Below are 24,694 nucleotides of genomic sequence, written 5' to 3'. Positions count from 1 at the left end.
GGGATCAGACAACTCTTCCTCTGACACTGGGGAACAAATAAGCCAACAGTTGGAACACGATATTGTTTACTGTGATGCAGCAAATACAATATTCCATCTTAAAAGTTTCAGTTTCAAATCTGTGCAAAGAAACTGTGACTCCAACGTGTTTCCAATAGCCTGCCTTTTAATCTGACGTCACAAACGCCACCATTGCACCTCAAGGTGATTCATAACTAATAAACAGAGAAGTCAAGCACTGAAAGGGTATTTGTAGAAAGGGTTGTGAGACTGTGGAATGCACTGGCCCAGCAAGCAGCAGATTTAAAACAAGGTTTAAAAACCGGCAGCCTGTGGGAGGAAGGGGGCAGAGAGGCAAGAGAGACACAGGAAAGATCAACTTGGAAACTATTGGCCCGAATCTACTTTAAATCCCCCCACTGTATTTCAACCCATTTAATGTCAGATTCACAAATTGATGCATGTGAGCAATATCGGACATTTATCGCTGTCTCTGGTCTAAAATAACTGCTTTATTATTTGATCCCACCCGCTGTGTTTAGGCTCTACCCTGAATATTTATCTCCGACCTACAATCAGTTTCTAATCTGGAGACAAGTTTTCTGCAGCCGGCGGGCAGGGAGCAGAGGCTGTGGCTGATCTGTGTCATGTGGGAGCAGAACACAATGTTTCTGCTGTTTATTTTCATTACCCTGCAGAATATTCCATACTGTTCTCAAGGTCTTACATACCGTTAATATCGGAAGTTTTCTTTCATTGTAATGACCGCTGCGATTCTTCTGGACTTGCTGAATTTGCAGCAAATTAAATATCACGAAACAGTCATCGCCAACAATAAAAAGGTCAGCGATTTGAGAATTTAGTATCTTGGAGCCGATATTTTCGCGGCTGCGATGGCCGAGTGGTTAAGGCGTTGGACTTGAAATCCAATGGGGTTTCCCCGCGCAGGTTCGAGCCCTGCTCGCAGCGGGTTTTCTCATTATGATAATTAATTACGTCAAGTAAATTATTTTCTTCAATCTGCTCCCTCTGGGAGGATTTTGGAATTTTCAATGCGGTTTTAAGGAAAATAAAGGATTGCCGAGAGAACTGGATCACGTACTTCAAGAAGGTTTGCTGACCGAATTCCAAAGGTTTTCTGCAGATTGTCTGGAAGCTCCAGATAAGGAGGCCTCGACAGTCTCTGAGGTACCTTCCCATACACTCGGTGCTGTCCGGTAGCATCAGTCTGTGTATCCATGGGAGAGAGAGAATGGAAAGTCACTGGAAGGCTTGTTTCTGTCAGCAGCAATGGTACAAGAGCTGCCATTCTAAAGTGAAAAGCAGAACACATTCCAGGAGACAGGCCAGGAGACAGACAAACGGAGTGGAGATCTGGAAGACTGACCAGAAAAAAAACAAGGAGGACACCAACTCATAATTCATCTCTCCCTCTCCCGAAGCAGTAGAATTGAACATTCTGAGTTTGGAGTTGCACCACTGAGTTTGTACAAGTCTCTCTCTGTAAAACTTGTATTATTATGTCAATAAAACGATTTGTTTGAAAAGTTTGAAGCTTCATTTGCCAAGGAATTTTCTGAATCGGCTGCATTGGTTCCGAAGGCCGGCTCTGCTTTCGCAGAGCTTGACTGTCGGGAGGTCCCGCAGGTCTAAATGTATCGACTGGTTTCAAAGCACCAACTCAGATTGGGGCGTATGGGACATGTGGCCCAGGAAGAGCGGTGGTAGCAGAGCATACTTAGCAGTTTAAGTGGCTGAAAGTGAATGTTAGATTAAGGAAATACCGCAGGAAAATTACAATGAAATTGAAGGGGGAAAGTAAACGAGAGCTATTGATTGTGGACGGAAGAGAAGTCTGCGTTATGTTTCGGTTTGGAGCCGAAGTTGCTGCGGCCAGAATGCAGATTATTAATCACTATACGAGTACGGCACCACACATCAACAACTGGAGCTCTGCAAAGTATCGCATGGCACTGCTTAGGAAACATGGATTTTTGGTGAAGAGTCCAAAATCAGCACCGGCAGAAATACAGAAGCGGTGAAATTCAACGCATGGCTCGCAGCCACTGGAGCCTTCATCCAGAATGGGAACTGGTGCAGGCACAGTTACATTTAAAAGAATTGTAGCCTTTTCACACGAGAAGAAACTCACCCCTGGAGATTCTTTAAAAATAGGCCCCGCTGGGAATCGAACCCAGGATCGCCTGTTTACTAGACAGACGCTTTGACCAGCTAAGCCACGGGGCCAATGCTGCCACAACTTCCCGCCCCCACTCACAGATGTCTATCAGCTTCCGGTCACTGTCTTCTGGACTCTCAGGCCGTTTCTTATTTCTCCAGCTCTCTTGTCCATTCCGCCATATGTCCCATTGCTCTCTGTATCTCCCGCTTAATTTATCTCAGTGTCAATCTGTGTGGTGATTCTGAATGATTACCCTATGTTTGTGTTTTATATGAAATAAATGGGGGGATCAGACAACTCTTCCTCTGACACTGGGGAACAAATAAGCCAACAGTTAGAACACGATATTGTTTACTGTGATGCAGCAAATACAATATTCCATCTTAAAAGTTTCAGTTTCAATTCTGTGCAAAAGAAACTGTGACTCCAACGTGTTTCCAATAGCCTGCCTTTTAATCTGACGTCACAAACGCCACCATTGCACCTCAAGGTGATTCATAACTAATAAACAGAGAAGTCAAGCACTGAAAGGGTATTTGTAGAAAGGGTTGTGAGACTGTGGAATGCACTGGCCCAGCAAGCAGCAGATTTAAAACAAGGTTAAAAACCGGCAGCCTGTGGGAGGAAGGGGGCAGAGAGGCAAGAGAGACACAGGAAAGATCAACTTGGAAACTATTGGCCCGAATCTACTTTAAATCCCCCCACTGTATTTCAACCCATTTAATGTCAGATTCACAAATTGATGCATGTGAGCAGTATAGGACATTTATCGCTGTCTCTGGTCTAAAATAACTGCTTTATTATTTGATCCCACCTGCTGTGTTTAGGCTCTACCCTGAATATTTATCTCCGACCTAGAATCAGTTTCTAATCTGGAGACAAGGTTTCTGCAGCCGGCGGGCAGGGAGCAGAGGCTGTGGCTGATCTGTGTCATGTGGGAGCAGAACACAATGTTTCTGCTGTTTATTTTCATTACCCTGCAGAATATTCCATACTGTTCTCAAGGTCTTACATACCGTTAAATATCGGAAGTTTTCTTTTACTGTAATGACCGCTGCGATTCTTCTGGACTTGCTGAATTTGCAGCAAATTAAATATCACGAAACCGTCATCGCCAACAATAAACAGGGTCAGCGAATTGAGAATTTAGTACCTTGGAGCCGATATTTTCCCGGCTGCGATGGCCGAGTGGTTAAGGCGTTGGACTTGAAATCCAATGGGGTTTCCCCGCGCAGGTTCGAGCCCTGCTCGCAGCGGGTTTTCTCATTATGATAATTAATTACGTCAAGTAAATTATTTTCTTCAATCTGCTCCCTCTGGGAGGATTTTGGAATTTTCAATGCCGGTTTTAAGGAAAATAAAGGATTGCCGAGAGAACTGGATCACTTACTTCAAGAAGGTTTGCTGACCGAATTCCAAAGGTTTTCTGCAGATTGTCTGGAAGCTCCAGATAAGGAGGCCTCGACAGTCTCTGAGGTAACTTCCCATACACTCGGTGCTGTCCGGTAGCATCAGTCTGTGTATCCATGGGAGAGAGAGAATGGAAAGTCACTGGAAGGCTGGTTTCTGTCAGCAGCAATGGTACAAGAGCTGCCATTCTAAAGTGAAAAGCAGAACACATTATTCCAGGAGACAGGCCAGGAGACAGACAAACGGAGTGGAGATCTGGAAGACTGACCAGAAAAAAAACAAGGAGGACAACAACTCATAATTCATCTCTCCCTCTCCCGAAGCAGAAGAATTGAACATTCTGCGTTTTGAGTTGCACCACTGAGGTTGTACAAGTCTCTCTCTGTAAAACTTGTATTATTATGTCAATAAAGCGATTTGTTTGAAAAGTTTGAAGCTTCATTTCCCAAGGAATTTTCTTGTATAATCGGGCTGCATTGGTTCCGAAGGCCGGCTCTGCTTTCGCAGAACTTGACTGTCGAGAGGTCTCGCAGGTCTAAATGTATCGACTGGTTTCAAAGCACCAACTCAGATTGGGGCGTACGGGACATGTGGCCCAGGAAGAGCGGTGGTAGCAGAGCATACTTAGCAGTTTAAGTGGCTGAAAGTGAATGTTAGATTAAGGAAATACCGCAGGAAAATTACAATGAAATTGAAGGGGGAAAGTAAACGAGAGCTATTGATTGTGGACGGAAGAGAAGTCTGCGTTATGTTTCGGTTTGGAGCCGAAGTTGCTGCGGCCAGAATGCAGATTATTAATCACTATACGAGTACGGCACCACACATCAACAACTGGAGCTCTGCAAAGTATCGCATGGCACTGCTTAGGAAACATGGATTTTTGGTGAAGAGTCCAAAATCAGCACCGGCAGAAATACAGAAGCGGTGAAATTCAACGCATGGCTCGCAGCCACTGGAGCCTTCATCCAGAATGGGAACTGGTGCAGGCACAGTTACATTTAAAAGAATTGTAGCCTTTTCACACGAGAAGAAACTCACCCCTGGAGATTCTTTAAAAATAGGCCCCGCTGGGAATCGAACCCAGGATCGCCTGTTTACTAGACAGACGCTTTGACCAGCTAAGCCACGGGGCCAATGCTGCCACAACTTCCCGCCCCCACTCACAGATGTCTATCAGCTTCCGGTCACTGTCTTCTGGACTCTCAGGCCGTTTCTTATTTCTCCAGCTCTCTTGTCCATTCCGCCATATGTCCCATTGCTCTCTGTATCTCCCGCTTAATTTATCTCAGTGTCAATCTGTGTGGTGATTCTGAATGATTACCCTATGTTTGTGTTTTATATGAAATAAATGGGGGGATCAGACAACTCTTCCTCTGACACTGGGGAACAAATAAGCCAACAGTTAGAACACGATATTGTTTACTGTGATGCAGCAAATACAATATTCCATCTTAAAAGTTTCAGTTTCAATTCTGTGCAAAAGAAACTGTGACTCCAACGTGTTTCCAATAGCCTGCCTTTTAATCTGACGTCACAAACGCCACCATTGCACCTCAAGGTGATTCATAACTAATAAACAGAGAAGTCAAGCACTGAAAGGGTATTTGTAGAAAGGGTTGTGAGACTGTGGAATGCACTGGCCCAGCAAGCAGCAGATTTAAAACAAGGTTAAAAACCGGCAGCCTGTGGGAGGAAGGGGGCAGAGAGGCAAGAGAGACACAGGAAAGATCAACTTGGAAACTATTGGCCCGAATCTACTTTAAATCCCCCCACTGTATTTCAACCCATTTAATGTCAGATTCACAAATTGATGCATGTGAGCAGTATAGGACATTTATCGCTGTCTCTGGTCTAAAATAACTGCTTTATTATTTGATCCCACCTGCTGTGTTTAGGCTCTACCCTGAATATTTATCTCCGACCTAGAATCAGTTTCTAATCTGGAGACAAGGTTTCTGCAGCCGGCGGGCAGGGAGCAGAGGCTGTGGCTGATCTGTGTCATGTGGGAGCAGAACACAATGTTTCTGCTGTTTATTTTCATTACCCTGCAGAATATTCCATACTGTTCTCAAGGTCTTACATACCGTTAAATATCGGAAGTTTTCTTTTACTGTAATGACCGCTGCGATTCTTCTGGATTTGCTGAATTTGCAGCAAATTAAATATCACGAAACCGTCATCGCCAACAATAAACAGGGTCAGCGAATTGAGAATTTAGTACCTTGGAGCCGATATTTTCCCGGCTGCGATGGCCGAGTGGTTAAGGCGTTGGACTTGAAATCCAATGGGGTTTCCCCGCGCAGGTTCGAGCCCTGCTCGCAGCGGGTTTTCTCATTATGATAATTAATTACGTCAAGTAAATTATTTTCTTCAATCTGCTCCCTCTGGGAGGATTTTGGAATTTTCAATGCCGGTTTTAAGGAAAATAAAGGATTGCCGAGAGAACTGGATCACTTACTTCAAGAAGGTTTGCTGACCGAATTCCAAAGGTTTTCTGCAGATTGTCTGGAAGCTCCAGATAAGGAGGCCTCGACAGTCTCTGAGGTAACTTCCCATACACTCGGTGCTGTCCGGTAGCATCAGTCTGTGTATCCATGGGAGAGAGAGAATGGAAAGTCACTGGAAGGCTGGTTTCTGTCAGCAGCAATGGTACAAGAGCTGCCATTCTAAAGTGAAAAGCAGAACACATTCCAGGAGACAGGCCAGGAGACAGACAAACGGAGTGGAGATCTGGAAGACTGACCAGAAAAAAAACAAGGAGGACAACAACTCATAATTCATCTCTCCCTCTCCCGAAGCAGAAGAATTGAACATTCTGCGTTTTGAGTTGCACCACTGAGGTTGTACAAGTCTCTCTCTGTAAAACTTGTATTATTATGTCAATAAAACGATTTGTTTGAAAAGTTTGAAGCTTCATTTCCCAAGGAATTTTCTTGTATAATCGGGCTGCATTGGTTCCGAAGGCCGGCTCTGCTTTCGCAGAACTTGACTGTCGAGAGGTCCCGCAGGTCTAAATGTATCGACTGGTGTCAAAGCACCAACTCAGATTGGGGCGTATGGGACATGTGGCCCAGGAAGAGCGGTGGTAGCAGAGCATACTTAGCAGTTTAAGTGGCTGAAAGTGAATGTTAGATTAAGGAAATACCGCAGGAAAATTACAATGAAATTGAAGGGGGAAAGTAAACGAGAGCTATTGATTGTGGACGGAAGAAAAGTCTGCGTTATGTTTCGATTTGGAGCCGAAGTTGCTGCGGCCAGAATGCAGATTATTAATCACTATACGAGCACGGCACCACACATCAACAACTGGAGCTCTGCAAAGTATCGCATGGCACTGCTTAGGAAACAGGGATTTTTGGTGAAGAGTCCAAAATCAGCACCGGCAGAAATACAGAGGCGGTGAAATTCAACGCATGGCTCGCAGCCACTGGAGCCTTCATCCAGAATGGGAACTGGTGCAGGTACAGTTACATTTAAAAGAATTGTAGCCTTTTCACACGAGAAGAAACTCACCCCTGGAGATTCTTTAAAAATAGGCCCCGCTGGGAATCGAACCCAGGATCTCCTGTTTACTAGACAGACGCTTTGACCAGCTAAGCCACGGGGCCGAATGCTGGCACAACTTCTCGCCCCCACTCACAGATGTCTATCAGCTTCCGGTCACTGTCTTCTGGACTCTCAGGCCGTTTCTTATTTCTCCAGCTCTCTTGTCCACTCCGCCATATGTCCCATTGCTCTCTGTATCTCCCGCTTAATTTATCTCAGTGTCAATCTGTGTGGTGATTCTGAATGATTACCCTATGTTTGTGTCTTATATGAAATAAATGGGGGGATCAGACAACTCTTCCTCTGACACTGGGGAACAAATAAGCCAACAGTTAGAACACGATATTGTTTACTGTGATGCAGCAAATACAATATTCCATCTTAAAAGTTTCAGTTTCAATTCTGTGCAAAGAATCTGTGACTCCAACGTGTTTCCAATAGCCTGCCTTTTAATCTGACGTCACAAACGCCACCATTGCACCTCAAGGTGATTCATAACTAATAAACAGAGAAGTCAAGCACTGAAAGGGTATTTGTAGAAAGGGTTGTGAGACTGTGGAATGCACTGGCCCAGCAAGCAGCAGATTTAAAACAAGGTTTAAAAACCGGCAGCCTGTGGGAGGAAGGGGGCAGAGAGGCAAGAGAGACACAGGAAAGATCAACTTGGAAACTATTGGCCCGAATCTACTTTAAATCCCCCCACTGTATTTCAACCCGTTTAATGTCAGATTCACAAATTGATGCATGTGAGCAATATAGGACATTTATCGCTGTCTCTGGTCTAAAATAACTGCTTTATTATTTGATCCCACCTGCTGTGTTTAGGCTCTACCCTGAATATTTATCTCCGACCTAGAATCAGTTTCTAATCTGGAGACAAGGTTTCTGCAGCCGGCGGGCAGGGAGCAGAGGCTGTGGCTGATCTGTGTCATGTGGGAGCAGAACACAATGTTTCTGCTGTTTATTTTCATTACCCTGCAGAATATTCCATACTGTTCTCAAGGTCTTACATACCGTTAAATATCGGAAGTTTTCTTTTACTGTAATGACCGCTGCGATTCTTCTGGACTTGCTGAATTTGCAGCAAATTAAATATCACGAAACCGTCATCGCCAACAATAAACAGGGTCAGCGATTTGAGAATTTAGTACCTTGGAGCCAACATTTTCGCGGCTGCGATGGCCGAGTGGTTAAGGCGTTGGACTTGAAATCCAATGGGGTTTCCCCGCGCAGGTTCGAGCCCTGCTCGCAGCGGGTTTTCTCATTATGATAATTAATTACGTCAAGTAAATTATTTTCTTCAATCTGCTCCCTCTGGGAGGATTTTGGAATTTTCAATGCCGGTTTTAAGGAAAATAAAGGATTGCCGAGAGAACTGGATCACTTACTTCAAGAAGGTTTGCTGACCGAATTCCAAAGGTTTTCTGCAGATTGTCTGGAAGCTCCAGATAAGGAGGCCTCGACAGTCTCTGAGGTAACTTCCCATACACTCGGTGCTGTCCGGTAGCATCAGTCTGTGTATCCATGGGAGAGAGAGAATGGAAAGTCACTGGAAGGCTGGTTTCTGTCAGCAGCAATGGTACAAGAGCTGCCATTCTAAAGTGAAAAGCAGAACACATTCCAGGAGACAGGCCAGGAGACAGACAAACGGAGTGGAGATCTGGAAGACTGACCAGAAAAAAAACAAGGAGGACAACAACTCATAATTCATCTCTCCCTCTCCCGAAGCAGAAGAATTGAACATTCTGCGTTTTGAGTTGCACCACTGAGGTTGTACAAGTCTCTCTCTGTAAAACTTGTATTATTATGTCAATAAAACGATTTGTTTGAAAAGTTTGAAGCTTCATTTCCCAAGGAATTTTCTTGTATAATCGGGCTGCATTGGTTCCGAAGGCCGGCTCTGCTTTCGCAGAACTTGACTGTCGAGAGGTCCCGCAGGTCTAAATGTATCGACTGGTTTCAAAGCACCAACTCAGATTGGGGCGTATGGGACATGTGGCCCAGGAAGAGCGGTGGTAGCAGAGCATACTTAGCAGTTTAAGTGGCTGAAAGTGAATGTTAGATTAAGGAAATACCGCAGGAAAATTACAATGAAATTGAAGGGGGAAAGTAAACGAGAGCTATTGATTGTGGACGGAAGAAAAGTCTGCGTTATGTTTCGGTTTGGAGCCGAAGTTGCTGCGGCCAGAATGCAGATTATTAATCACTATACGAGCACGGCACCACACATCAACAACTGGAGCTCTGCAAAGTATCGCATGGCACTGCTTAGGAAATATGGATTTTTGGTGAAGAGTCCAAAATCAGCACCGGCAGAAATACAGAAGCGGTGAAATTCAACGCATGGCTCGCAGCCACTGGAGCCTTCATCCAGAATGGGAACTGGTGCAGGCACAGTTACATTTAAAAGAATTGTAGCCTTTTCACACGAGAAGAAACTCACCCCTGGAGATTCTTGAAAAATAGGCCCCGCTGGGAATCGAACCCAGGATCTCCTGTTTACTAGACAGACGCTTTGACCAGCTAAGCCACGGGGCCGAATGCTGGCACAATTTCTCGCCCCCACTCACAGATGTCTATCAGCTTCCGGTCACTGTCTTCTGGACTCTCAGGCCGTTTCTTATTTCTCCAGCTCTCTTGTCCACTCCGCCATATGTCCCATTGCTCTCTGTATCTCCCGCTTAATTTATCTCAGTGTCAATCTGTGTGGTGATTCTGAATGATTACCCTATGTTTGTGTCTTATATGAAATAAATGGGGGGATCAGACAACTCTTCCTCTGACACTGGGGAACAAATAAGCCAACAGTTAGAACACGATATTGTTTACTGTGATGCAGCAAATACAATATTCCATCTTAAAAGTTTCAGTTTCAATTCTGTGCAAAAGAAACTGTGACTCCAACGTGTTTCCAATAGCCTGCCGTTTAATCTGACGTCACAAACGCCACCATTGCACCTCAAGGTGATTCATAACTAATAAACAGAGAAGTCAAGCACTGAAAGGGTATTTGTAGAAAGGGTTGTGAGACTGTGGAATGCACTGGCCCAGCAAGCAGCAGATCTAAAACAAGGTTTAAAAACCGGCAGCCTGTGGGAGGAAGGGGGCAGAGAGGCAAGAGAGACACAGGAAAGATCAACTTGGAAACTATTGGCCCGAATCTACTTTAAATCCCCCCACTGTATTTCAACCCATTTAATGTCAGATTCACAAATTGATGCATGTGAGCAATATAGGACATTTATCGCTGTCTCTGGTCTAAAATAACTGCTTTATTATTTGATCCCACCCGCTGTGTTTAGGCTCTACCCTGAATATTTATCTACGACCTAGAATCAGTTTCTAATCTGGAGACAAGGTTTCTGCAGCCGGCGGGCAGGGAGCAGAGGCTGTGGCTGATCTGTGTCATGTGGGAGCAGAACACAATTTTTCTGCTGTTTATTTTCATTACCCTGCAGAATATTCCATACTGTTCTCAAGGTCTTACATACCGTTAAATATCGGAAGATTTCTTTTACTGTAATGACCGCTGCGATTCTTCTGGACTTGCTGAATTTGCAGCAAAGTAAATATTACGAAACCGTCATCGCCAACAATAAACAGGGTCAGCGATTTGAGAATTTAGTACCTTGAAGCCGACATTTTCGCGGCTGCGATGGCCGAGTGGTTAAGGCGTTGGACTTGAAATCCAATGGGGTTTCCCCGCGCAGGTTCGAGCCCTGCTCGCAGCGGGTTTTCTCATTATGATAATTAATTACGTCAAGTAAATTATTTTCTTCAATCTGCTCCCTCTGGGAGGATTTTGGAATTTTCAATGCCGGTTTTAAGGAAAATAAAGGATTGCCGAGAGAACTGGATCACTTACTTCAAGAAGGTTTGCTGACCGAATTCCAAAGGTTTTCTGCAGATTGTCTGGAAGCTCCAGATAAGGAGGCCTCGACAGTCTCTGAGGTAACTTCCCATACACTCGGTGCTGTCCGGTAGCATCAGTCTGTGTATCCATGGGAGAGAGAGAATGGAAAGTCACTGGAAGGCTGGTTTCTGTCAGCAGCAATGGTAGAAGAGCTGCCATTCTAAAGTGAAAAGCAGAACACATTCCAGGAGACAGGCCAGGAGACAGACAAACGGAGTGGAGATCTGGAAGACTGACCAGAAAAAAAACAAGGAGGACAACAACTCATAATTCATCTCTCCCTCTCCCGAAGCAGAAGAATTGAACATTCTGCGTTTTGAGTTGCACCACTGAGGTTGTACAAGTCTCTCTCTGTAAAACTTGTATTATTATGTCAATAAAACGATTTGTTTGAAAAGTTTGAAGCTTCATTTCCCAAGGAATTTTCTTGTATAATCGGGCTGCATTGGTTCCGAAGGCCGGCTCTGCTTTCGCAGAACTTGACTGTCGAGAGGTCCCGCAGGTCTAAATGTATCGACTGGTTTCGAAGCACCAACTCAGATTGGGGCGTATGGGACATGTGGCCCAGGAAGAGCGGTGGTAGCAGAGCATACTTAGCAGTTTAAGTGGCTGAAAGTGAATGTTAGATTAAGGAAATACCGCAGGAAAATTACAATGAAATTGAAGGGGGAAAGTAAACGAGAGCTATTGATTGTGGACGGAAGAAAAGTCTGCGTTATGTTTCGGTTTGGAGCCGAAGTTGCTGCGGCCAGAATGCAGATTATTAATCACTATACGAGCACGGCACCACACATCAACAACTGGAGCTCTGCAAAGTATCGCATGGCACTGCTTAGGAAACAGGGATTTTTGGTGAAGAGTCCAAAATCAGCACCGGCAGAAATACAGAGGCGGTGAAATTCAACGCATGGCTCGCAGCCACTGGAGCCTTCATCCAGAATGGGAACTGGTGCAGGTACAGTTACATTTAAAAGAATTGTACCCTTTTCACATGAGAAGAAACTCACCCCTGGAGATTCTTTAAAAATAGGCCCCGCTGGGAATCGAACCCAGGATCTCCTGTTTACTAGACAGACGCTTTGACCAGCTAAGCCACGGGGCCGAATGCTGGCACAACTTCTCGCCCCCACTCACAGATGTCTATCAGCTTCCGGTCACTGTCTTCTGGACTCTCAGGCCGTTTCTTATTTCTCCAGCTTTCTTGTCCACTCCGCCATATGTCCCATTGCTCTCTGTATCTCCCGCTTAATTTATCTCAGTGTCAATCTGTGTGGTGATTCTGAATGATTACCCTATGTTTGTGTCTTATATGAAATAAATGGGGGGATCAGACAACTCTTCCTCTGACACTGGGGAACAAATAAGCCAACAGTTACAACACGATATTGTTTACTGTGATGCAGCAAATACAATATTCCATCTTAAAAGTTTCAGTTTCAATTCTGTGCAAAGAATCTGTGACTCCAACGTGTTTCCAATAGCCTGCCTTTTAATCTGACGTCACAAACGCCACCATTGCACCTCAAGGTGATTCATAACTAATAAACAGAGAAGTCAAGCACTGAAAGGGTATTTGTAGAAAGGGTTGTGAGACTGTGGAATGCACTGGCCCAGCAAGCAGCAGATTTAAAACAAGGTTTAAAAACCGGCAGCCTGTGGGAGGAAGGGGGCAGAGAGGCAAGAGAGACACAGGAAAGATCAACTTGGAAACTATTGGCCCGAATCTACTTTAAATCCCCCCACTGTATTTCAACCCATTTAATGTCAGATTCACAAATTGATGCATGTGAGCAATATAGGACATTTATCGCTGTCTCTGGTCTAAAATAACTGCTTTATTATTTGATCCCACCCGCTGTGTTTAGGCTCTACCCTGAATATTTATCTCCGACCTAGAATCAGTTTCTAATCTGGAGACAAGGTTTCTGCAGCCGGCGGGCAGGGAGCAGAGGCTGTGGCTGATCTGTGTCATGTGGGAGCAGAACACAATGTTTCTGCTGTTTATTTTCATTACCCTGCAGAATATTCCATACTGTTCTCAAGGTCTTACATACCGTTAAATATCGGAAGATTTCTTTTACTGTAATGACCGCTGCGATTCTTCTGGACTTGCTGAATTTGCAGCAAATTAAATATCACGAAACCGTCATCGCCAACAATAAACAGGGTCAGCGATTTGAGAATTTAGTACCTTGAAGCCGACATTTTTGCGGCTGCGATGGCCGCGTGGTTAAGGCGTTGGACTTGAAATCCAATGGGGTTTCCCCGCGCAGGTTCGAGCCCTGCTCGCAGCGGGTTTTCTCATTATGATAATTAATTACGTCAAGTAAATTATTTTCTTCAATCTGCTCCCTCTGGGAGGATTTTGGAATTTTCAATGCCGGTTTTAAGGAAAATAAAGGATTGCCGAGAGAACTGGATCACTTACTTCAAGAAGGTTTGCTGACCGAATTCCAAAGGTTTTCTGCAGATTGTCTGGAAGCTCCAGATAAGGAGGCCTCGACAGTCTCTGAGGTAACTTCCCATACACTCGGTGCTGTCCGGTAGCATCAGTCTGTGTATCCATGGGAGAGAGAGAATGGAAAGTCACTGGAAGGCTGGTTTCTGTCAGCAGCAATGGTACAAGAGCTGCCATTCTAAAGTGAAAAGCAGAACACATTCCAGGAGACAGGCCAGGAGACAGACAAACGGAGTGGAGATCTGGAAGACTGACCAGAAAAAAAACAAGGAGGACAACAACTCATAATTCATCTCTCCCTCTCCCGAAGCAGAAGAATTGAACATTCTGCGTTTTGAGTTGCACCACTGAGGTTGTACAAGTCTCTCTCTGTAAAACTTGTATTATTATGTCAATAAAACGATTTGTTTGAAAAGTTTGAAGCTTCATTTCCCAAGGAATTTTCTTGTATAATCGGGCTGCATTGGTTCCGAAGGCCAGCTCTGCTTTCGCAGAACTTGACTGTCGAGAGGTCCCGCAGGTCTAAATGTATCGACTGGTTTCAAAGCACCAACTCAGATTGGGGCGTACGGGACATGTGGCCCAGGAAGAGCGGTGGTAGCAGAGCATACTTAGCAGTTTAAGTGGCTGAAAGTGAATGTTAGATTAAGGAAATACCGCAGGAAAATTACAATGAAATTGAAGGGGGAAAGTAAACGAGAGCTATTGATTGTGGACGGAAGAAAAGTCTGCGTTATGTTTCGGTTTGGAGCCGAAGTTGCTGCGGCCAGAATGCAGATTATTAATCACTATACGAGCACGGCACCACACATCAACAACTGGAGCTCTGCAAAGTATCGCATGGCACTGCTTAGGAAACAGGGATTTTTGGTGAAGAGTCCAAAATCAGCACCGGCAGAAATACAGAGGCGGAGAAATTCAACGCATGGCTCGCAGCCACTGGAGCCTTCATCCAGAATGGGAACTGGTGCAGGTACAGTTACATTTAAAAGAATTGTAGCCTTTTCACACGAGAAGAAACTCACCCCTGGAGATTCTTTAAAAATAGGCCCCGCTGGGAATCGAACCCAGGATCTCCTGTTTACTAGACAGACGCTTTGACCAGCTAAGCCACGGGGCCGAATGCTGGCACAACTTCTCGCCCCCACTCACAGATGTCTATCAGCTTCCGGTCACTGTCTTCTGGACTCTCAGGCCGTTTCTTATTTATCCAGCTCTCTTGTCCACTCCGCCATATGTCCCATTGCTCTCTGTATCTCCCGCTTAATTTATCTCAGTGTCAATCTGTGTGGTGATTCTGAATGATTACCCTATGTTTGTGTCTTATATGAAATAAATGGGGGGATCAGACAACTCTTCCTCTGACACTGGGGAACAAATAAGCCAACAGTTGGAACACGATATTGTTTACTGTGATGCAGCAAATACAATATTCCATCTTAAAAGTTTCAGTTTCAAATCTGTGCAAAGAAACTGTGACTCCAACGTGTTTCCAATAGCCTGCCTTTTAATCTGACGTCACAAACGCCACCATTGCACCTCAAGGTGATTCATAACTAATAAACAGAGAAGTCAAGCACTGAAAGGGTATTTGTAGAAAGGGTTGTGAGACTGTGGAATGCACTGGCCCAGCAAGCAGCAGATTTAAAACAAGGTTTAAAAACCGGCAGCCTGTGGGAGGAAGGGGGCAGAGAGGCAAGAGAGACACAGGAAAGATCAACTTGGAAACTATTGGCCCGAATCTACTTTAAATCCCCCCACTGTATTTCAACCCATTTAATGTCAGATTCACAAATTGATGCATGTGAGCAATATCGGACATTTATCGCTGTCTCTGGTCTAAAATAACTGCTTTATTATTTGATCCCACCCGCTGTGTTTAGGCTCTACCCTGAATATTTATCTCCGACCTACAATCAGTTTCTAATCTGGAGACAAGTTTTCTGCAGCCGGCGGGCAGGGAGCAGAGGCTGTGGCTGATCTGTGTCATGTGGGAGCAGAACACAATGTTTCTGCTGTTTATTTTCATTACCCTGCAGAATATTCCATACTGTTCTCAAGGTCTTACATACCGTTAATATCGGAAGTTTTCTTTCATTGTAATGACCGCTGCGATTCTTCTGGACTTGCTGAATTTGCAGCAAATTAAATATCACGAAACAGTCATCGCCAACAATAAAAAGGTCAGCGATTTGAGAATTTAGTATCTTGGAGCCGACATTTTCGCGGCTGCGATGGCCGAGTGGTTAAGGCGTTGGACTTGAAATCCAATGGGGTTTCCCCGCGCAGGTTCGAGCCCTGCTCGCAGCGGGTTTTCTCATTATGATAATTAATTACGTCAAGTAAATTATTTTCTTCAATCTGCTCCCTCTGGGAGGATTTTGGAATTTTCAATGCGGTTTTAAGGAAAATAAAGGATTGCCGAGAGAACTGGATCACGTACTTCAAGAAGGTTTGCTGACCGAATTCCAAAGGTTTTCTGCAGATTGTCTGGAAGCTCCAGATAAGGAGGCCTCGACAGTCTCTGAGGTACCTTCCCATACACTCGGTGCTGTCCGGTAGCATCAGTCTGTGTATCCATGGGAGAGAGAGAATGGAAAGTCACTGGAAGGCTTGTTTCTGTCAGCAGCAATGGTACAAGAGCTGCCATTCTAAAGTGAAAAGCAGAACACATTCCAGGAGACAGGCCAGGAGACAGACAAACGGAGTGGAGATCTGGAAGACTGACCAGAAAAAAAACAAGGAGGACACCAACTCATAATTCATCTCTCCCTCTCCCGAAGCAGTAGAATTGAACATTCTGAGTTTGGAGTTGCACCACTGAGTTTGTACAAGTCTCTCTCTGTAAAACTTGTATTATTATGTCAATAAAACGATTTGTTTGAAAAGTTTGAAGCTTCATTTGCCAAGGAATTTTCTGAATCGGCTGCATTGGTTCCGAAGGCCGGCTCTGCTTTCGCAGAGCTTGACTGTCGGGAGGTCCCGCAGGTCTAAATGTATCGACTGGTTTCAAAGCACCAACTCAGATTGGGGCGTATGGGACATGTGGCCCAGGAAGAGCGGTGGTAGCAGAGCATACTTAGCAGTTTAAGTGGCTGAAAGTGAATGTTAGATTAAGGAAATACCGCAGGAAAATTACAATGAAATTGAAGGGGGAAAGTAAACGAGAGCTATTGATTGTGGACGGAAGAAAAGTCTGCGTTATGTTTCGGTTTGGAGCCGAAGTTGCTGCGGCCAGAATGCAGATTATTAATCACTATACGAGTACGGCACCACACATCAACAACTGGAGCTCTGCAAAGTATCGCATGGCACTGCTTAGGAAACATGGATTTTTGGTGAAGAGTCCAAAATCAGCAACGGCAGAAATACAGAAGCGGTGAAATTCAACGCATGGCTCGCAGCCACTGGAGCCTTCATCCAGAATGGGAACTGGTGCAGGCACAGTTACATTTAAAAGAATTGTAGCTTTTTCACACGAGAAGAAACTCACCCCTGGAGATTCTTTAAAAATAGCCCCCGCTGGGAATCGAACCCAAGATCGCCTGTTTACGAGACAGACGCTTTGACCAGCTAAGCCACGGGGCCGAACGCTGGCGCAATTTCTCGCCCCCACTCACAGACGTCTATCAGCTTCCGGTCACTGTCTTCTGGACTCTCAGGCCGTTTCTTATTTCTCCAGCTCTCTTGTCCATTCCGCCATATGTCCCATTGCTCTCTGTATCTACCGCTTAATTTATCTCAGTGTCAATCTGTGTGGTGATTCTGAATGATTACCCTATGTTTGTGTCTTATATGAAATAAATGGGGGGATCAGACAACTCTTCCTCTGACACTGGGGAACAAATAAGCCAACAGTTAGAACACGATATTGTTTACTGTGATGCAGCAAATACAATATTCCATCTTAAAAGTTTCAGTTTCAATTCTGTGCAAAAGAAACTGTGACTCCAACGTGTTTCCAACAGCCTGCCTTTTAATCTGACGTCACAAACGCCACCATTGCACCTCAAGGTGATTCATAACTAATAAACAGAGAAGTCAAGCACTGAAAGGGTATTTGCAGAAAGGGTTGTGAGACTGTGGAATGCACTGGCCCAGCAAGCAGCAGATTTAAAACAAGGTTTAAAAACCGGCAGCTCTGTGGGAGGAAGGGGGCAGAGAGGCAAGAGAGACACAGGAAAGATCAACTTGGAAACTATTGGCCCGAATCTACTTTAAATCCCCCCACTGTATTTCAACCCATTTAATGTCAGATTCACAAATTGATGCATGTGAGCAATATAGGACATTTATCGCTGTCTCTGGTCTAAAATAACTGCTTTATTATTTGATCCCACCCGCTGTGTTTAGGCTCTACCCTGAATATTTATCTCCGACCTAGAATCAGTTTCTAATCTGGAGACAAGGTTTCTGCAGCCGGCGGGCAGGGAGCAGAGGCTGTGGCTGATCTGTGTCATGTGGGAGCAGAACACAATGTTTCTGCTGTTTATTTTCATTACCCTGCAGAATATTCCATACTGTTCTCAAGGTCTTACATACCGTTAAATATCGGAAGTTTTCTTTTACTGTAATGACCGCTGCGATTCTTCTGGACTTGCTGAATTTGCAGCAAATTAAATATCACGAAACCGTCATCGCCAACAATAAACAGGGTCAGCGAATTGAGAATTTAGTACCTTGGAGCCGATATTTTCCCGGCTGCGATGGCCGAGTGGTTAAGGCGTTGGACTTGAAATCCAATGGAGTTTCCCCGCGCAGGTTCGAGCCCTGCTCGCAGCGGGTTTTCTCATTATGATAATTAATTACGTCAAGTAAATTATTTTCTTCAATCTGCTCCCTCTGGGAGGATTTTGGAATTTTCAATGCCGGTTTTAAGGAAAATAAAGGATTGCCGAGAGAACTGGATCACTTACTTCAAGAAGGTTTGCTGACCGAATTCCAAAGGTTTTCTGCAGATTGTCTGGAAGCTCCAGATAAGGAGGCCTCGACAGTCTCTGAGGTAACTTCCCATACACTCGGTGCTGTCCGGTAGCATCAGTCTGTGTATCCATGGGAGAGAGAGAATGGAAAGTCACTGGAAGGCTGGTTTCTGTCAGCAGCAATGGTACAAGAGCTGCCATTCTAAAGTGAAAAGCAGAACACATTCCAGGAGACAGGCCAGGAGACAGACAAACGGAGTGGAGATCTGGAAGACTGACCAGAAAAAAAACAAGGAGGACAACAACTCATAATTCATCTCTCCCTCTCCCGAAGCAGAAGAATTGAACATTCTGCGTTTTGAGTTGCACCACTGAGGTTGTACAAGTCTCTCTCTGTAAAACTTGTATTATTATGTCAATAAAACGATTTGTTTGAAAAGTTTGAAGCTTCATTTCCCAAGGAATTTTCTTGTATAATCGGGCTGCATTGGTTCCGAAGGCCGGCTCTGCTTTCGCAGAACTTGACTGTCGAGAGGTCCCGCAGGTCTAAATGTATCGACTGGTTTCAAAGCACCAACTCAGATTGGGGCGTATGGGACATGTGGCCCAGGAAGAGCGGTGGTAGCAGAGCATACTTAGCAGTTTAAGTGGCTGAAAGTGAATGTTAGATTAAGGAAATACCGCAGGAAAATTACAATGAAATTGAAGGGGGAAAGTAAACGAGAGCTATTGATTGTGGACGGAAGAAAAGTCTGCGTTATGTTTCGATTTGGAGCCGAAGTTGCTGCGGCCAGAATGCAGATTATTAATCACTATACGAGCACGGCACCACACATCAACAACTGGAGCTCTGCAAAGTATCGCATGGCACTGCTTAGGAAACAGGGATTTTTGGTGAAGAGTCCAAAATCAGCACCGGCAGAAATACAGAGGCGGCGAAATTCAACGCATGGCTCGCAGCCACTGGAGCCTTCATCCAGAATGGGAACTGGTGCAGGCACAGTTACATTTAAAAGAATTGTAGCTTTTTCACACGAGAAGAAACTCACCCCTGGAGATTCTTTAAAAATAGGCCCCGCTGGGAATCGAACCCAGGATCTCCTGTTTACTAGACAGACGCTTTGACCAGCTAAGCCACGGGGCCGAATGCTGGCACAACTTCTCGCCCCCACTCACAGATGTCTATCAGCTTCCGGTCACTGTCTTCTGGACTCTCAGGCCGTTTCTTATTTCTCCAGCTCTCTTGTCCACTCCGCCATATGTCCCATTGCTCTCTGTATCTCCCGCTTAATTTATCTCAGTGTCAATCTGTGTGGTGATTCTGAATGATTACCCTATGTTTGTGTCTTATATGAAATAAATGGGGGGATCAGACAACTCTTCCTCTGACACTGGGGAACAAATAAGCCAACAGTTAGAACACGATATTGTTTACTGTGATGCAGCAAATACAATATTCCATCTTAAAAGTTTCAGTTTCAATTCTGTGCAAAGAATCTGTGACTCCAACGTGTTTCCAATAGCCTGCCTTTTAATCTGACGTCACAAACGCCACCATTGCACCTCAAGGTGATTCATAACTAATAAACAGAGAAGTCAAGCAATGAAAGGGTATTTGTAGAAAGGGTTGTGAGACTGTGGAATGCACTGGCCCAGCAAGCAGCAGATTTAAAACAAGGTTTAAAAACCGGCAGCCTGTGGGAGGAAGGGGGCAGAGAGGCAAGAGAGACACAGGAAAGATCAACTTGGAAACTATTGGCCCGAATCTACTTTTAACCCCCCCACTGTATTTCAACCCATTTAATGTCAGATTCACAAATTGATGCATGTGAGCAATATAGGACATTTATCGCTGTCTCTGGTCTAAAATAACTGCTTTATTATTTGATCCCACCCGCTGTGTTTAGGCTCTACCCTGAATATTTATCTCCGACCTAGAATCAGTTTCTAATCTGGAGACAAGGTTTCTGCAGCCGGCGGGCAGGGAGCAGAGGCTGTGGCTGATCTGTGTCATGTGGGAGCAGAACACAATGTTTCTGCTGTTTATTTTCATTACCCTGCAGAATATTCCATACTGTTCTCAAGGTCTTACATACCGTTAAATATCGGAAGATTTCTTTTACTGTAATGACCGCTGCGATTCTTCTGGACTTGCTGAATTTGCAGCAAATTAAATATCACGAAACCCTCATCGCCAACAATAAACAGGGTCAGCGATTTGAGAATTTAGTACCTTGAAGCCGACATTTTTGCGGCTGCGATGGCCGAGTGGTTAAGGCGTTGGACTTGAAATCCAATGGGGTTTCCCCGCGCAGGTTCGAGCCCTGCTCGCAGCGGGTTTTCTCATTATGATAATTAATTACGTCAAGTAAATTATTTTCTTCAATCTGCTCCCTCTGGGAGGATTTTGGAATTTTCAATGCCGGTTTTAAGGAAAATAAAGGATTGCCGAGAGAACTGGATCACTTACTTCAAGAAGGTTTGCTGACCGAATTCCAAAGGTATTCTGCAGATTGTCTGGAAGCTCCAGATAAGGAGGCCTCGACAGTCTCTGAGGTAACTTCCCATACACTCGGTGCTGTCCGGTAGCATCAGTCTGTGTATCCATGGGAGAGAGAGAATGGAAAATCACTGGAAGGCTGGTTTCTGTCAGCAGCAATGGTACAAGAGCTGCCATTCTAAAGTGAAAAGCAGAACACATTCCAGGAGACAGGCCAGGAGACAGACAAACGGAGTGGAGATCTGGAAGACTGACCAGAAAAAAAACAAGGAGGACAACAACTCATAATTCATCTCTCCCTCTCCCGAAGCAGAAGAATTGAACATTCTGCGTTTTGAGTTGCACCACTGAGGTTGTACAAGTCTCTCTCTGTAAAACTTGTATTATTATGTCAATAAAACGATTTGTTTGAAAAGTTTGAAGCTTCATTTCCCAAGGAATTTTCTTGTATAATCGGGCTGCATTGGTTCCGAAGGCCGGCTCTGCTTTCGCAGAACTTGACTGTCGAGAGGTCCCGCAGGTCTAAATGTATCGACTGGTTTCAAAGCACCAACTCAGATTGGGGCGTATGGGACATGTGGCCCAGGAAGAGCGGTGGTAGCAGAGCATACTTAGCAGTTTAAGTGGCTGAAAGTGAATGTTAGATTAAGGAAATACCGCAGGAAAATTACAATGAAATTGAAGGGGGAAAGTAAACAAGAGCTATTGATTGTGGACGGAAGAAAAGTCTGCGTTATGTTTCGATTTGGAGCCGAAGTTGCTGCGGCCAGAATGCAGATTATTAATCACTATACGAGCACGGCACCACACATCAACAACTGGAGCTCTGCAAAGTATCGCATGGCACTGCTTAGGAAACAGGGATTTTTGGTGAAGAGTCCAAAATCAGCACCGGCAGAAATACAGAGGCGGTGAAATTCAACGCATGGCTCGCAGCCACTGGAGCCTTCATCCAGAATGGGAACTGGTGCAGGTACAGTTACATTTAAAAGAATTGTAGCCTTTTCACACGAGAAGAAACTCACCCCTGGAGATTCTTTAAAATTAGGCCCCGCTGGGAATCGAACCCAGGATCTCCTGTTTACTAGACAGACGCTTTGACCAGCTAAGCCACGGGGCCGAATGCTGGCACAACTTCTCGCCCCCACTCACAGATGTCTATCAGCTTCCGGTCACTGTCTTCTGGACTCTCAGGCCGTTTCTTATTTCTCCAGCTCTCTTGTCCACTCCGCCATATGTCCCATTGCTCTCTGTATCTCCCGCTTAATTTATCTCAGTGTCAATCTGTGTGGTGATTCTGAATGATTACCCTATGTTTGTGTCTTATATGAAATAAATGGGGGGATCAGACAACTCTTCCTCTGACACTGGGGAACAAATAAGCCAACAGTTAGAACACGATATTGTTTACTGTGATGCAGCAAATACAATATTCCATCTTAAAAGTTTCAGTTTCAATTCTGTGCAAAGAATCTGTGACTCCAACGTGTTTCCAATAGCCTGCCTTTTAATCTGACGTCACAAACGCCACCATTGCACCTCAAGGTGATTCATAACTAATAAACAGAGAAGTCAAGCAATGAAAGGGTATTTGTAGAAAGGGTTGTGAGACTGTGGAATGCACTGGCCCAGCAAGCAGCAGATTTAAAACAAGGTTTAAAAACCGGCAGCCTGTGGGAGGAAGGGGGCAGAGAGGCAAGAGAGACACAGGAAAGATCAACTTGGAAACTATTGGCCCGAATCTACTTTTAACCCCCCCACTGTATTTCAACCCATTTAATGTCAGATTCACAAATTGATGCATGTGAGCAATATAGGACATTTATCGCTGTCTCTGGTCTAAAATAACTGCTTTATTATTTGATCCCACCCGCTGTGTTTAGGCTCTACCCTGAATATTTATCTCCGACCTAGAATCAGTTTCTAATCTGGAGACAAGGTTTCTGCAGCCGGCGGGCAGGGAGCAGAGGCTGTGGCTCATCTGTGTCATGTGGGAGCAGAACACAATGTTTCTGCTGTTTATTTTCATTACCCTGCAGAATATTCCATACTGTTCTCAAGGTCTTACATACCGTTAAATATCGGAAGATTTCTTTTACTGTAATGACCGCTGCGATTCTTCTGGACTTGCTGAATTTGCAGCAAATTAAATATCACGAAACCCTCATCGCCAACAATAAACAGGGTCAGCGATTTGAGAATTTAGTACCTTGAAGCCGACATTTTTGCGGCTGCGATGGCCGAGTGGTTAAGGCGTTGGACTTGAAATCCAATGGGGTTTCCCCGCGCAGGTTCGAGCCCTGCTCGCAGCGGGTTTTCTCATTATGATAATTAATTACGTCAAGTAAATTATTTTCTTCAATCTGCTCCCTCTGGGAGGATTTTGGAATTTTCAATGCCGGTTTTAAGGAAAATAAAGGATTGCCGAGAGAACTGGATCACTTACTTCAAGAAGGTTTGCTGACCGAATTCCAAAGGTATTCTGCAGATTGTCTGGAAGCTCCAGATAAGGAGGCCTCGACAGTCTCTGAGGTAACTTCCCATACACTCGGTGCTGTCCGGTAGCATCAGTCTGTGTATCCATGGGAGAGAGAGAATGGAAAATCACTGGAAGGCTGGTTTCTGTCAGCAGCAATGGTACAAGAGCTGCCATTCTAAAGTGAAAAGCAGAACACATTCCAGGAGACAGGCCAGGAGACAGACAAACGGAGTGGAGATCTGGAAGACTGACCAGAAAAAAAACAAGGAGGACAACAACTCATAATTCATCTCTCCCTCTCCCGAAGCAGAAGAATTGAACATTCTGCGTTTTGAGTTGCACCACTGAGGTTGTACAAGTCTCTCTCTGTAAAACTTGTATTATTATGTCAATAAAACGATTTGTTTGAAAAGTTTGAAGCTTCATTTCCCAAGGAATTTTCTTGTATAATCGGGCTGCATTGGTTCCGAAGGCCGGCTCTGCTTTCGCAGAACTTGACTGTCGAGAGGTCCCGCAGGTCTAAATGTATCGACTGGTTTCAAAGCACCAACTCAGATTGGGGCGTATGGGACATGTGGCCCAGGAAGAGCGGTGGTAGCAGAGCATACTTAGCAGTTTAAGTGGCTGAAAGTGAATGTTAGATTAAGGAAATACCGCAGGAAAATTACAATGAAATTGAAGGGGGAAAGTAAACAAGAGCTATTGATTGTGGACGGAAGAAAAGTCTGCGTTATGTTTCGATTTGGAGCCGAAGTTGCTGCGGCCAGAATGCAGATTATTAATCACTATACGAGCACGGCACCACACATCAACAACTGGAGCTCTGCAAAGTATCGCATGGCACTGCTTAGGAAACAGGGATTTTTGGTGAAGAGTCCAAAATCAGCACCGGCAGAAATACAGAGGCGGTGAAATTCAACGCATGGCTCGCAGCCACTGGAGCCTTCATCCAGAATGGGAACTGGTGCAGGTACAGTTACATTTAAAAGAATTGTAGCCTTTTCACACGAGAAGAAACTCACCCCTGGAGATTCTTTAAAATTAGGCCCCGCTGGGAATCGAACCCAGGATCTCCTGTTTACTAGACAGACGCTTTGACCAGCTAAGCCACGGGGCCGAATGCTGGCACAACTTCTCGCCCCCACTCACAGATGTCTATCAGCTTCCGGTCACTGTCTTCTGGACTCTCAGGCCGTTTCTTATTTCTCCAGCTCTCTTGTCCACTCCGCCATATGTCCCATTGCTCTCTGTATCTCCCGCTTAATTTATCTCAGTGTCAATCTG

At 44.8% G+C, this 24,694-nt stretch overlaps 20 non-coding genes across 20 annotated transcripts; 10 read left to right on the top strand and 10 right to left on the bottom strand.

The window, feature by feature from the left end:
- The first annotated feature begins 887 nt into the window (after positions 1-887).
- On the top strand, positions 888-969 carry trnas-uga (transfer RNA serine (anticodon UGA)). Its single transcript has one exon. It is a non-coding gene; the product is annotated as a tRNA-Ser (tRNA).
- Positions 970-2,173: 1,204 nt separating this feature from the next.
- On the bottom strand, positions 2,174-2,247 carry trnat-agu (transfer RNA threonine (anticodon AGU)). Its single transcript has one exon. It is a non-coding gene; the product is annotated as a tRNA-Thr (tRNA).
- A 1,109-nt stretch (positions 2,248-3,356) lies between these two features.
- trnas-uga (transfer RNA serine (anticodon UGA)) lies at positions 3,357-3,438 on the top strand. The gene has a single exon. It is a non-coding gene; the product is annotated as a tRNA-Ser (tRNA).
- A 1,213-nt stretch (positions 3,439-4,651) lies between these two features.
- On the bottom strand, positions 4,652-4,725 carry trnat-agu (transfer RNA threonine (anticodon AGU)). Its single transcript has one exon. It is a non-coding gene; the product is annotated as a tRNA-Thr (tRNA).
- Positions 4,726-5,834: 1,109 nt separating this feature from the next.
- Positions 5,835-5,916, top strand: trnas-uga (transfer RNA serine (anticodon UGA)). Its single transcript has one exon. It is a non-coding gene; the product is annotated as a tRNA-Ser (tRNA).
- A 1,210-nt stretch (positions 5,917-7,126) lies between these two features.
- trnat-agu (transfer RNA threonine (anticodon AGU)) lies at positions 7,127-7,200 on the bottom strand. The gene has a single exon. It is a non-coding gene; the product is annotated as a tRNA-Thr (tRNA).
- A 1,110-nt stretch (positions 7,201-8,310) lies between these two features.
- trnas-uga (transfer RNA serine (anticodon UGA)) lies at positions 8,311-8,392 on the top strand. Its single transcript has one exon. It is a non-coding gene; the product is annotated as a tRNA-Ser (tRNA).
- Positions 8,393-9,602: 1,210 nt separating this feature from the next.
- On the bottom strand, positions 9,603-9,676 carry trnat-agu (transfer RNA threonine (anticodon AGU)). Its single transcript has one exon. It is a non-coding gene; the product is annotated as a tRNA-Thr (tRNA).
- Positions 9,677-10,787: 1,111 nt separating this feature from the next.
- On the top strand, positions 10,788-10,869 carry trnas-uga (transfer RNA serine (anticodon UGA)). The gene has a single exon. It is a non-coding gene; the product is annotated as a tRNA-Ser (tRNA).
- A 1,210-nt stretch (positions 10,870-12,079) lies between these two features.
- trnat-agu (transfer RNA threonine (anticodon AGU)) lies at positions 12,080-12,153 on the bottom strand. The gene has a single exon. It is a non-coding gene; the product is annotated as a tRNA-Thr (tRNA).
- Positions 12,154-13,263: 1,110 nt separating this feature from the next.
- trnas-uga (transfer RNA serine (anticodon UGA)) lies at positions 13,264-13,345 on the top strand. Its single transcript has one exon. It is a non-coding gene; the product is annotated as a tRNA-Ser (tRNA).
- Positions 13,346-14,555: 1,210 nt separating this feature from the next.
- trnat-agu (transfer RNA threonine (anticodon AGU)) lies at positions 14,556-14,629 on the bottom strand. The gene has a single exon. It is a non-coding gene; the product is annotated as a tRNA-Thr (tRNA).
- Positions 14,630-15,737: 1,108 nt separating this feature from the next.
- On the top strand, positions 15,738-15,819 carry trnas-uga (transfer RNA serine (anticodon UGA)). Its single transcript has one exon. It is a non-coding gene; the product is annotated as a tRNA-Ser (tRNA).
- A 1,204-nt stretch (positions 15,820-17,023) lies between these two features.
- On the bottom strand, positions 17,024-17,097 carry trnat-cgu (transfer RNA threonine (anticodon CGU)). Its single transcript has one exon. It is a non-coding gene; the product is annotated as a tRNA-Thr (tRNA).
- A 1,112-nt stretch (positions 17,098-18,209) lies between these two features.
- trnas-uga (transfer RNA serine (anticodon UGA)) lies at positions 18,210-18,291 on the top strand. The gene has a single exon. It is a non-coding gene; the product is annotated as a tRNA-Ser (tRNA).
- A 1,210-nt stretch (positions 18,292-19,501) lies between these two features.
- trnat-agu (transfer RNA threonine (anticodon AGU)) lies at positions 19,502-19,575 on the bottom strand. Its single transcript has one exon. It is a non-coding gene; the product is annotated as a tRNA-Thr (tRNA).
- A 1,110-nt stretch (positions 19,576-20,685) lies between these two features.
- On the top strand, positions 20,686-20,767 carry trnas-uga (transfer RNA serine (anticodon UGA)). The gene has a single exon. It is a non-coding gene; the product is annotated as a tRNA-Ser (tRNA).
- Positions 20,768-21,977: 1,210 nt separating this feature from the next.
- Positions 21,978-22,051, bottom strand: trnat-agu (transfer RNA threonine (anticodon AGU)). The gene has a single exon. It is a non-coding gene; the product is annotated as a tRNA-Thr (tRNA).
- Positions 22,052-23,161: 1,110 nt separating this feature from the next.
- Positions 23,162-23,243, top strand: trnas-uga (transfer RNA serine (anticodon UGA)). Its single transcript has one exon. It is a non-coding gene; the product is annotated as a tRNA-Ser (tRNA).
- Positions 23,244-24,453: 1,210 nt separating this feature from the next.
- trnat-agu (transfer RNA threonine (anticodon AGU)) lies at positions 24,454-24,527 on the bottom strand. The gene has a single exon. It is a non-coding gene; the product is annotated as a tRNA-Thr (tRNA).
- Positions 24,528-24,694: the final 167 nt, after the last annotated feature.

The sequence above is a fragment of the Somniosus microcephalus genome, unplaced genomic scaffold, assembly GCF_052327205.1.
Source record: "Somniosus microcephalus isolate GS21.2 unplaced genomic scaffold, FLI_Smic_1.0 scaffold510, whole genome shotgun sequence".
NCBI classification, from domain to species: Eukaryota; Metazoa; Chordata; class Chondrichthyes; order Squaliformes; family Somniosidae; genus Somniosus; species Somniosus microcephalus.
Note: the sequence above shows the minus strand (reverse complement) of the source record. Positions and strands in the feature narration are given on the sequence as shown.